General features: G+C 36.2%; 1 long non-coding RNA gene across 1 annotated transcript; it reads left to right on the forward strand.

Moving 5' to 3' along the window:
- The first annotated feature begins 221 nt into the window (after nt 1-221).
- LOC125755549 (uncharacterized) lies at nt 222-10,889 on the forward strand. The gene is made up of 5 exons (XR_007412280.1): nt 222-588; nt 4,234-5,143; nt 5,613-5,702; nt 7,222-7,270; nt 9,862-10,889. It is a non-coding gene; the product is annotated as an uncharacterized LOC125755549 (long non-coding RNA).
- The last annotated feature ends 232 nt before the right edge of the window (nt 10,890-11,121 follow it).

Below are 11,121 nucleotides of genomic sequence, written 5' to 3' on the forward strand. Positions count from 1 at the left end.
TCCGTGGCCCACAGGGGAGGGAGAGAGCGGGGAAGTCATGCCAGGCAAACCACGGGGGGCGGGGGGGGGTGTCTAAAGAGTGTTTGGCAGGAAGGTGGGGACAGGGCAGCATTCCAATTAGGGCAAGAGTTACCAGGTCTTTGTGTGCTAAGGTAGGGCAGCAAGGTGGTGTTGGTGGGAAAATAGGGGTAGGGCGGCATTCCACTTAGGGCAAGGTTTACGGGTCTCTGTGTGCTAAGTTAGGGTAGGGCGGCAAGGCGGCCTTATTGGGAGGTTGCTGGCCTGGGGTTGGCCGTTTTGAGGTCCCAGGCTCGCCAGCCCAACAGGTTCAACATAGACCCTCTCTGAATGTAAGGGGAAAATACCAAACCCTGCTAGCATTGATATAATAGTCTCTGAAATTGAACTACGAATTTCTACTGTAAGCAATAACTCCAGTTTGTAAGCACTACTTGTTGTGTTCAAGATTGCGAATCCGAGAAACCACCAAGGAGACCACACCGATGCAAGTACAGGAGGGTTTATTAGCAAGCTTGAGCTTGGGTCCAAGCATACCGGACACAACAGAGCAGGGACTTAGCCCCCGAGGTGGGTTCCAGCTGAGTTTTATGGCCTGGTCTAGGGGATTTCCAGAAGGGGTGGAGGAATTTCTTAAGCTCTGTTCTCATTCTAATATGGGGCTTTCAAGGGCTTTAAGCTGTTTTTTTCCTGTAACTGAAGTAAGGTCAAGTTCAGCTCTTATTCATATGGGCCTGGGATGGCTGTACTTGTGCTAATGCTGAGCTTAAGGTGGAATGGCCTTAATTTTCTCGGCCTCCACACTACTCAGTAAGGTTGAAACCTCAACGTTGACAACTTAAATATCATCCCTTTTGTATCTTGGGAGAGTTTTCAGTCTGTTAGTAAAGCAGTTTAGTGTAACCATTCACTTCCCCTTCACATGAGATGTTTATTGTAACAGGTTGACTCCTCCTCCTCACCAATATAGGTCATTAACAGGAGATCATACAAAGATTTAATTACAAAAGCATGTATAAAGTGATTTTGTTCACAAATCTTTGAAGAGAGAAACTGAAATTAGTCTTAGGAAAGGAAAACAAAAATCTGCCAGAATATTAATAAACGAACTGTTTTTTTGTTTTTGTTTTTTGCATGCGTGTGCTGTTGCTTTCTTTTGTTTTTAACAAAGCTCTTTCTTCAAAGACTTAAAAAGTAATAAAACCTTGTCATCAGACCTTCTGGAAACTCTAGAAAATGGCAGGTCTCTCTGATTCCAATGGGATCGACCTTATGATTAATTAAGTGCAATCTTATAATTTGTATCTAAACATAACTACTATATTTAAAATGTCAGTGGTAGGAAAGTATGACTCAGGTCATTTAAGTGACTAAACAGATATCTAAAACAACATCTGGGGCAGCCCTGGTGGCTCAGCAGTTTAGCGCAGCCTACAGCCCAGGGTGTGATCCTGGAGACCCAGGATCGAGTCCCACGTCGGGCTTCCTGCATGGAGCCTGCTGCTCTCTCTGCCTCTCTCTCTCTCTCTTTCTCTGTGTGTGTATCTCATGAATAAATAAATAAAATCTCAAAAAAAAAAATAAAACAACATCTGCTTGACATTGGGATAAAAGCTATGAGTAGGAGTCCAATACTTGCTGAAGAAAAAAAAATATTCTCATACTCTTAACGGTGGTAAAAAAGACTTTATTCAAGAAGGATCCACTGGAATGGGATTTTGCAGTAGCAGGAAGGGATTGGGTTCAACTCAGAATACAGCAAGAACAAGTGGAGATTCACAGCCAAAAGTGGGGTGAGAGGTCAGTAGATGGAAAATTGCTAAGAGGAAGCATCTGGGGAAATGGAGAATTCTGGCTAAATAGACCTAACAAGTTTCTTGCTGAAGTAAGGCCAGGATTTTCAAATATCACCACCTTTCAGATATCAAAGGTGGAAGGGTTCTTTCTAAACCAGCTTAACAATATTCTTGAAAATGCAAAGACTGACTTAGAAGTTCAAAGGTGGAAGCCTACTTGAGAAAATGGCTTAGAGGAGCCTGACTAACAAACATTTGGTCAAAAAGAGTGTCATACTTTACAATGTATACCCTGCTAAATTTTGTAAGCTATATTATTATTAGACTTGTGATTTCTAATAACATGTATACCATTTTTTACATGTATATTAGTTTTGAAATGCAAAATGCTAAAGTAGGAAGGGAACTTAGGTGTGATTAAATGCAATATGTTAAATCTATATTGTGGAAATTGTAGTGCATTAATACGAAAGAGGCAAGGTCAGATCATACATTTTTGGCAGAACGGTCTCTTGGTTTTAATTTTATATCATTTTTGTTATATAATACTGAAATGTGAACCTACATTTTTAATGTTCAAGAGTTTTTTCCCTTTTAGCAAAAGAACATTGTGTTTTTAAATGAAATTGTTCAATAACTGCATCCAAATGAATAACATTGGCTTCATTCATAATTTATCAGTTCCTTCAAGAATAACTTTGGAAGCCTATTAACAATGTTTTATAGTTAGATAGTTCTAACTTCATGAATTTCTTGATTTGATTCCAGTTGTGTGAACCATTTCCTTTTTATGAGGTTCTTAGGTATACATGATTAATATAAGCCAATATTTGACCAAGTCATAGTCCATTTTTATAAAAGGATTCCACTAATATCAGATGTATGAATCATGTGCCTCTTTAGTGTGAGTGGTAATATTAATTAAAATCTCAGTGTCCATTTTGAAATAAAACTATGGAGGTTCTTTTTGAGTAACAGCCACCACCGGCTTACATCTTCCACTCCCAGCCAATTAAATGTAAATATATGATTCTGAATTTACCCTCACATAGATTTTCTATGTTTCTTTGAATGAAAAACACTACATATTAAGGATATTTAATTTTATATGCTTATTAGTGTCAGTCAGCCTCTGATCTTACCTTTAATTGACTTTGAACAACACATATACCTAAGATTGCCTTTTACAAAATCTATTTATTGCATCATTGATTTACATGAGATATTGTTTTTGTTTTTAAGATTTTATTTATTTATTCATGAGAGACGGAGAGAGAGGCAAAGACACAGGCAGAGGGAGCAGCAGGCTCCATACAGGGAGCCTGATGTGGGACTCGATCCCCGGTCTCCAGATCACACCCTAGGCTGAAGGTGGCTAAACCGCTGAGCCACCGGGGCTGCCCTACATGAGATATTGTATAGCAAGTACTCTGTACTTTATAGTGTCCTGGGTTCCACTGATCTTTGGCAAAAGCTCCCAGCTATCACTTCAAAGTCAGTATTTATATTGGAAGCTAAGTAATTTATCATGAATTCTATATAAAATATCATCTGATAACACGCTCTACTTTGGAAACTGCAAAAGTATTCAATATTTCAGTATAGGTGGTAATTCTCTCAATTTGGATTCCATTTGAATTGCAGAGCCCCCGAAAAGAAATATGCTGACAAGAAACTTGTCTTCTAAAATTGTACACATTTCTTAACTGCCCTAACCAAGGTAGGATCAAAGATAGTGAGGAACTTGCCTTGAAATATGATTGATCTCAACCTCAGGGCCCAGGATAATTATATTAACTTCTTGCAACCATTTCCTTAATAATCAAGAATTTAAACTATTCAGCATCCTGCCAGAACAAAAATTACTCTCGTTGCTACATGTCTCAAAAAAATTTAGTGTTTAGAGAAACTGCATTACTTACTCATTTTACATTTTATTTTATTTTTAAAGTTTTTAAAAATATTTTATTTATTAATGAGAGACACACACACACAGAGGCAGAGATAGGCAAAGGGAGGCAGAGGGAGAAGCAGGCTCCCTTCAGGGAGCCAAATGAGGGACTTGATCCCAGGACCCCAGGATCAGGACCTGAGCCAAAGGCAGAACCTCAACCACTGAACCACCCAGGCATCCCTTTACATTTTAAATTTAGATTTGTTATGCTTGTTGTTGGCTACAGAAAGGTTAGCAATTATCATTATAATTGTTATTGACAGAAGAATTTGTGAGAGCCACTAACAAAAATCAATCATTTTAATTAGAGTGCTATATAACTATTGAAACTTAGAAGGGTGAATAGCAATGACAAACATTTGTTAAGTCTTTACTTCGTTAAAGAAAGTACACAATATTTACAAATATTATTTTATTTACTCTCCATTTAACCCTCTGAAATAATTTTATTTTCCTCTTTTGCAGATGTGGTCATCTAATTTGGCCAAAGCCACACAGATATAATCCGAGCCTGGAGGGCCATCTGACTCTTAACCATTATGTGTGCTGCTGCCCAAATCTTAAAGCCTATCATACCCTAAAACACACACATACACACACACACACACACACACACACACACACAAATACTCCACCACCACCATCAACAACAGCTAAGTCAGCATTATCTTATTATCTTGTTATCCAACAGTTGGCAAGATTTGAATTACAAATGTAATTTGTAAAAATGGTTAAAAGTAATTGAGACTTGAGAAAGCATTAAATGAGGGACAAGGCTAAAAGTATTACTATTAGTCAATGTCATATGAACAGCTATATGTTAGAAAAGAAAAATTGTGAAATTATGTTCAGGCTTTGATGCTATTGATAACTATTATATTTTAGTGAATAACCAGTATGTGTAAGACACATCACATGCACCATTGTCTTCAAGCTTTCACTAACCTTTCAGACATTTATTATCTCTAATAAGGATGACTGATTTAGAAAGATAAAGTTAACTTGTCAAAAGTAGCCAAACTAGTTAATGGTAGAGTAATAATTAGATCCCTACAAGAAAGAAGTTCTATTCACCCAGTTAAGTTGGCTTTCATTAACAAATTTAGTAAGGGGGTTTATTTAACTAGATTGAACTGTGTCAGATGACTACAGTAAAAATGGAGATTAAATCACTGACAAAAAAATTTCAAGACAGTCATTATTGTGATTTAGTCGAGCAGTGCACCTATATTTCTTTGATAATTTTTTTTAATTAGCAAGTATTTTAGCTTGTTAATTATATGCAGGCTTTTCCATTACTAAGAAATGACAGAACCAAGGAAGGAAGGAAGAAAGAAAAAAGAAGGAAAGAAAGAAGAAAAGAAAACAAAAAAAAGTAAGAAAGAAAAAAAGGGAGAACAAGAAAAAGGAAAGATGAAAATTGATTGCAAAATGAGACAGATACACAAATAGTAAAGCAAATGTAAGGAAGAAATACGATGAGATTAAGAGAGTTAATATTATATTGAAAAACACATTTGTTAATTTCTTTATACATGTCTTATTTTCCTAACCACTTTATATTGAGGCAATTAGTGTCCTTTTCCTTGACTGATGTTTATATTTCTCCTTTTGAGGAAAGACATAAAGAGATTAATGAAAAAGAAGAAAAGTTATTTGTTTTCACTTTTACTATGAGATAATGGGTACTGTATGCTTGAAAGTGAAGGAAGGGGTCTGTAGTTACACTCTTATTTCTTACATTTGTTTTTAATATCTTTCTGTATTTATAGATTTCTTTAATATATGCGTTACCTTTTCACTGGCAATCTCCTTTGCTGTCTTGCTGTCTCCTTTGCTCTCAGTGATCTTGCTGTCTCCTTTGCTATCAGTGAAGTTGCTAGAGGTGCTGGTCATCGAGGACCTTTGTCCTTATCATCTTTTCTTTTAATATCGTAAGTATTGACAGTATCTCCCTGATGCCACCGCCCCATGCATGGTCACAATTCAGGTGTCACTTTCCTGGGTGACATCTCTAAAAATTGCTTAATTTGAAAACAAGAGTTCTGATTTATGGAAAATACACCCTTTTTTGCTGCCTGAACCAATCAACTATCCTACAGCGAGAAGAATTCAACTTCCTGATAGTTATAATGGGGTTTAAATAATCTAAACGGAATCTGAATGATTATATTAAGAGCTGGAGACGAGGCAAAGTGATTAACTGTATCTAGCTAACAGGTCACAATTACTTAACTTTACTTAAAAGTTTAGTGAATGTTCTAAGTGATATGGAAATGTTAGGGCTCAGAGCAGATGGCCAAGAAAGAATTCATGAGACGTTATCGGTGCAAAAAAGGTGTTTTTATTAAAGCACAGAGACAAGACCAATGGGCAGAAAGAGCTGTCCTAAGATTGTGAGGAGAAACTGATTTGGGGTGGTAAGGACAGGGAAGATTTCCTAAAGGATTTTCATGTGCTAAAGAAGACTCAAAGGATCCAGGAAGCCTGGCTATTATTAAGCTAAGCTTCTTTTTCCCTCTAGCAAGGCATTACATTAAGACAGTTGGGACTTCCTGGAGGACTGCTTGCCTCAAATATTTCTCAATGGGCTGCAGGTTATAAGGAAATTTAATTTTTTCTACATTTCCTTCTTTGTTTCCCCACATCATAAGCATTTTACTAGCATCCCTTCACTTAATCATTGAAAATGCACTATAAGTGAAATGTTTATACTTGTTTGTTTCATGGGAAAAGAAATTGAGGCACAGAGATATTAACTAACCACTCCAAACTCACACATTTAGCCACTTGTAGCACACAGATTCTAAGACAGGGCTTCCTTTTCTTTTTATTTCTTCTTCTTCTTCTTCTTCTTCTTCTTCTTCTTCTTCTTCTTCTTCTTCTTCTTCTTCTTTCTTCTTCTTCTTCTTTTAAGCAATCTGTACCCCCAGTGTGAGGCTCAAACTCACAACCCCAAGATCCGGAGTCTACTGAGCCAGCCAGGAGCCCCCCTAAGGTAGACCTTTCTGATTCTAGAATTCATTATGATGTTTTCTATTCCCCCATGTGAAAAATACAACATTACCAGTTTTCTTTCCTCTAGCAAATGAATCCTTGAGGTTAATGATAATCAGTCTCTCTCCATATGACAACAGATAATTACTTTATGTTTTGTAAAACTTTCATTGTGACCTCTTGGTTTTGTCTTTAAAAAGAGAGCAGGAGAAAATGTCACATAAAATCTTGGTGATTATTTTCAAAGCTACTATAAAACAGAAATTAGAAAACAAAGGCTAAAAATATACAAAGAACAAGGCTGAGAAAAAGAACTGAGTAAAAATTAATTAGTTTCCATGTCTCTTCAGTCTTCCTGACAACATAGAAACCTAAATCTTAGACTTTATTTTATAATTCATAACTGATCTATACATTTACATAACTTATTTGCAATTTTTTCTGATCTATTTAAAGACTGAAGGAGGCTTCTCAGTGTGCTTGGCAAGTTAATATTTTGAAACAGGTAAAAATATTTCAAAATAAGGCTGATGGATCATGCAAACCCTTAGGACAATGTGCTAAGACAACAGACTTTGGAATTCTATTTACATTCATGATAATTAAAAGCTTTATGTAATTTTCTATTATAAAAATCTCCGGGTGGCAGTTAATATTAGTCTGATATTACTAATAAGTATACCAAAATTTAGATTGATCCATTTGTATATTACTTAAACAAACATAAGCAGTAATTTTGCAGAAAAGCTGAAGGCATAAGCTATGCTCCTAACTACTGAGTTACACATAATGCATTTTTACCTTGACTATTACAATTTGAGGAGAGTCCATGAACTCCACTCATTGTTACTATTGTAGTAACAATGGTAATTTTGTGGAGGCTGAAGAAAATTAAGGCCATTCCACTTTAAGTTCAGCGTTACCACAAGTACAGCCATCCCAGGCCCCTGTGAATAAGAGCTGAAATCTACATTACTTCAGTTGGGGGGGGGGGCACGCGGGGGGGGGGGGGGGGGAGGACAGCTTACAGCTTAAGTACTAGAAAGCCCCATATTAAAATGAGAACAGAGCCCAAGCCAGGGGCAGGAAGCCCCATATCAGAATGAGAACAGAGCTCAATGCCCTTGAAAGCCCCATATCAGAATGTAAACAGAACTTGAGAAATTCCTCCACCCCTTCTGGAGGTCCCCTAGACCAGCCCATAAAACTAAGCTGAAACCCACCTCGGGGTCCAAGTCCCTGCTCTGCTGTGTCGGGTATACTTGGACCCAAGCTCGAGCTTGTAACTAAACCCTCATATGTTTGCATCAGTGTTGGCTCCTTGGTGGTTTCTCTGATTCGCAATCTTGGGCACAACAATTTAAGTACAAAATATCAAACATAGTTCAATACATGTAGTTCCATTGTTGGATATACCATACAACAGATACTTAAGTAATTTATTCAGATTTTTTTTGCTCAATCTCAGAATATCTGTTGGAACTTGTCTCATTTTGGCAGATCAACATAGTAGGATAAAGATTTGTTTTTTTCATTTATGCTCAACAACACTTGTCCTATTTGGGTGATTAATAACTTTGGAGTAATACTCACTTTGGTCTTGGGGAGATATTTAAAAATATTCACTTTTTCTCCCTATTTAATTAATTCATTAAGATGATTGTATATTAACCAACAATATAAGCAATATAAAGAACAATAGCTGAACTTGGAGTAGAATAATGCCAGATGTCACATAACAGTGTACTTTTGGGAAAAGATAAAGACAAACTGGTTTTTCTACTCACAGTTTGATAAAAACTCTTATTAAAAGAGTGATAACTAAGGCTTATATAAACTCTTCTGTTAATATCTTTCAATAGATATTGCTAGTACCCCTAAATTTTTCTGTTGAATGATCTCCTAAGGCTGTCCCTTAGGATGACAGCTCATTAACTTGACAGAGGCATGTGCTTACCATCTAATTTTCTGCAAAGTAGTTTGGACATATTTTCTCTCCTTTTTTTCTCTTAATTTTTTTTTTTTTTTTTTTATGATAGGCACACAGTGAGAGAGAGAGAGAGGCAGAGACACAGGCAGAGGGAGAAGCAGGCTCCATGCACCGGGAGCCTGACGTGGGATTCGATCCTGGGTCTCCAGGATCGCGCCCTGGGCCAAAGGCAGGCGCCAAACCGCTGCGCCACCCAGGGATCCCCCTTTTTTTCTCTTAAAAGACTATCCATAGAAAAGCTTTCCAACTATGAGTTTTACAATGTTTTCTTTTTTTTTTTTTAATTTTTTTTTCTTTAATTATTTATGATAGTCACACAGAGAGAGAGAGAGAGAGAGGCAGAGACACAGGCAGAGGGAGAAGCAGGCTCCATGCACCGAGAGCCCGACGTGGGATTCGATCCCGGGTCTCTGGGATCGCGCCCTGGGCCAAAGGCAGGCGCCAAACCCCTGCGCCACCCAGGGATCCCACAATGTTTTCTTATATGCTAAAATAGAAATAAAAGATATTTGTTTGTGATCTTGACATGTTTTTTTCAGTGACTTTGTTGCTGTGCTATTTCCATTTATTTATAAGTAAAATTGTCACATGCAATACATTTGTAAGACCTAGAAATCAGGTAAGAAAACAGCAACCTCTATGACTATTATGTAAGCAATGATAGGCCACTGATGATAGTCTAATCTGAGTGGTAGGAAAGGAAGATACATTTACATTTTTAATTGAGACCTCTCTCTCTCTTTTTTTTTCTTTAGCCTGCATTATGTGACTTAATCTGAGCAAATGAATGAATGATTTTGCATGTTGTTAGATTAAGTAAAGAACACTACTTCAAGATTATAAAGATTTACTGTGTAAAATTGAAATTGCAAGTTATTACTCAAAGGAGGCTCTGAGTATCAAATCTCAATGATTTATTCTCTCTATATGTTTATAATTTTAAAATGGATTCAGTATTCTCATAGAAGGGCATTACAAATAAAATAAAATAGTTAATCTCAAAAACAATTATGAAGATGAATAAATATTCAAGCTTAATTTATTTTGATAGAGTTGATATAGCTGAAACAGAAGGAAATTAATCTCATGTTGCACTTTCATTCTAGAAATTGTTTATTCCTTATACTTGGATATCAAATGAAGACCAACCACCACGACTCTGTTGCAGTTGCAGCTACAGCTTTAATGAGCTCAAAAAACACCATTTCCTCACCTTTTCCCTTTGCTCTCTTGAGTCTTAGATCCCAGTGCTTTGCCATGTGCATAATGTTGAAAAACCATGAGCTTAATTGAGCTCCAAATTCCTACTGTATAAGTGCATCTACTTCATAGTGGTTTTGATTTACATTTCTCTGGTTAGAGATGTTGAACACCTTCTCATGTACCTGTTGCATCTTTGTAGCTCTTCTTAGGGAAATGTCTATTCAAAAATGTTGATCTGTTGCCCACTTTTTAATCAGATTCTTTTTTGTTTTGTTTTGTTTTGTTTTGCTATTCAGTTGCAGGAGTTCCTATAGTTAGCAATATGGTGTCCTGACACACACACACAAAGGAAGAACAGCAAGGGGATTCTTAGAGGTGTTGGATATGTTTGTTATCCAGAGATATGTTGGTAACAATAGAGTAACATATTAGTGAAATAATTATATTCAGTAGCTATATTGAGATTTGGGGAATTTTAATTTAAGATGCATATTTCACAGTATGGAAAGCGAGCGCTGTTTTATTATTATTTTTAACTTAACCACAGATCCAACTTTTCTGTCACTGGTTACTAAGCAAACAAAATGATACCAACTTTGTGGTATCTATCTGTGTCACTTTGACAGTGTCTCTGAAAACATGAAATGTTTAAACATGACATTTGTATTTCAGAAAATTTTTCATACTGAATGTGAATAGAAAAAAGATGAATAAATTCACAATATTGACTTACATTTATATGCCTAGGAAATGAGCATAACATTTTTCTTTCCTTCAGGCACAGAGTTGATATTCCCTCATGGCATTATTCTCTAGTCTTACAAATGTTCTTGTGCATGACAAGAAGTCCTTTTGCTACTTGACTTTGCAGATTAATTAAACTATAGTTATACAAATGCATTCATGAATTTCATTTCCATCTTTTTTTCAACTCTCAAAATACAAAATACATGTATATGTATATGTATATATATCTCACACTGAATTAAAATATGTCAATTTAATTTTATATTATTCATTAATATGTTTATGTGACATACAGGCAATCTAAAAACTTCATAATCAGCAAGAAATATGAGAATCCAACCTATATTTTAATGATGAGTTTCTGAAAAAATATTAGCTAAATTAGAGCCTTATTTAAGATGGAGTCCACAGTAATT

The sequence above is a fragment of the Canis lupus genome, chromosome 8, assembly GCF_003254725.2.
Source record: "Canis lupus dingo isolate Sandy chromosome 8, ASM325472v2, whole genome shotgun sequence".
Classification (NCBI taxonomy): Eukaryota; Metazoa; Chordata; class Mammalia; order Carnivora; family Canidae; genus Canis; species Canis lupus.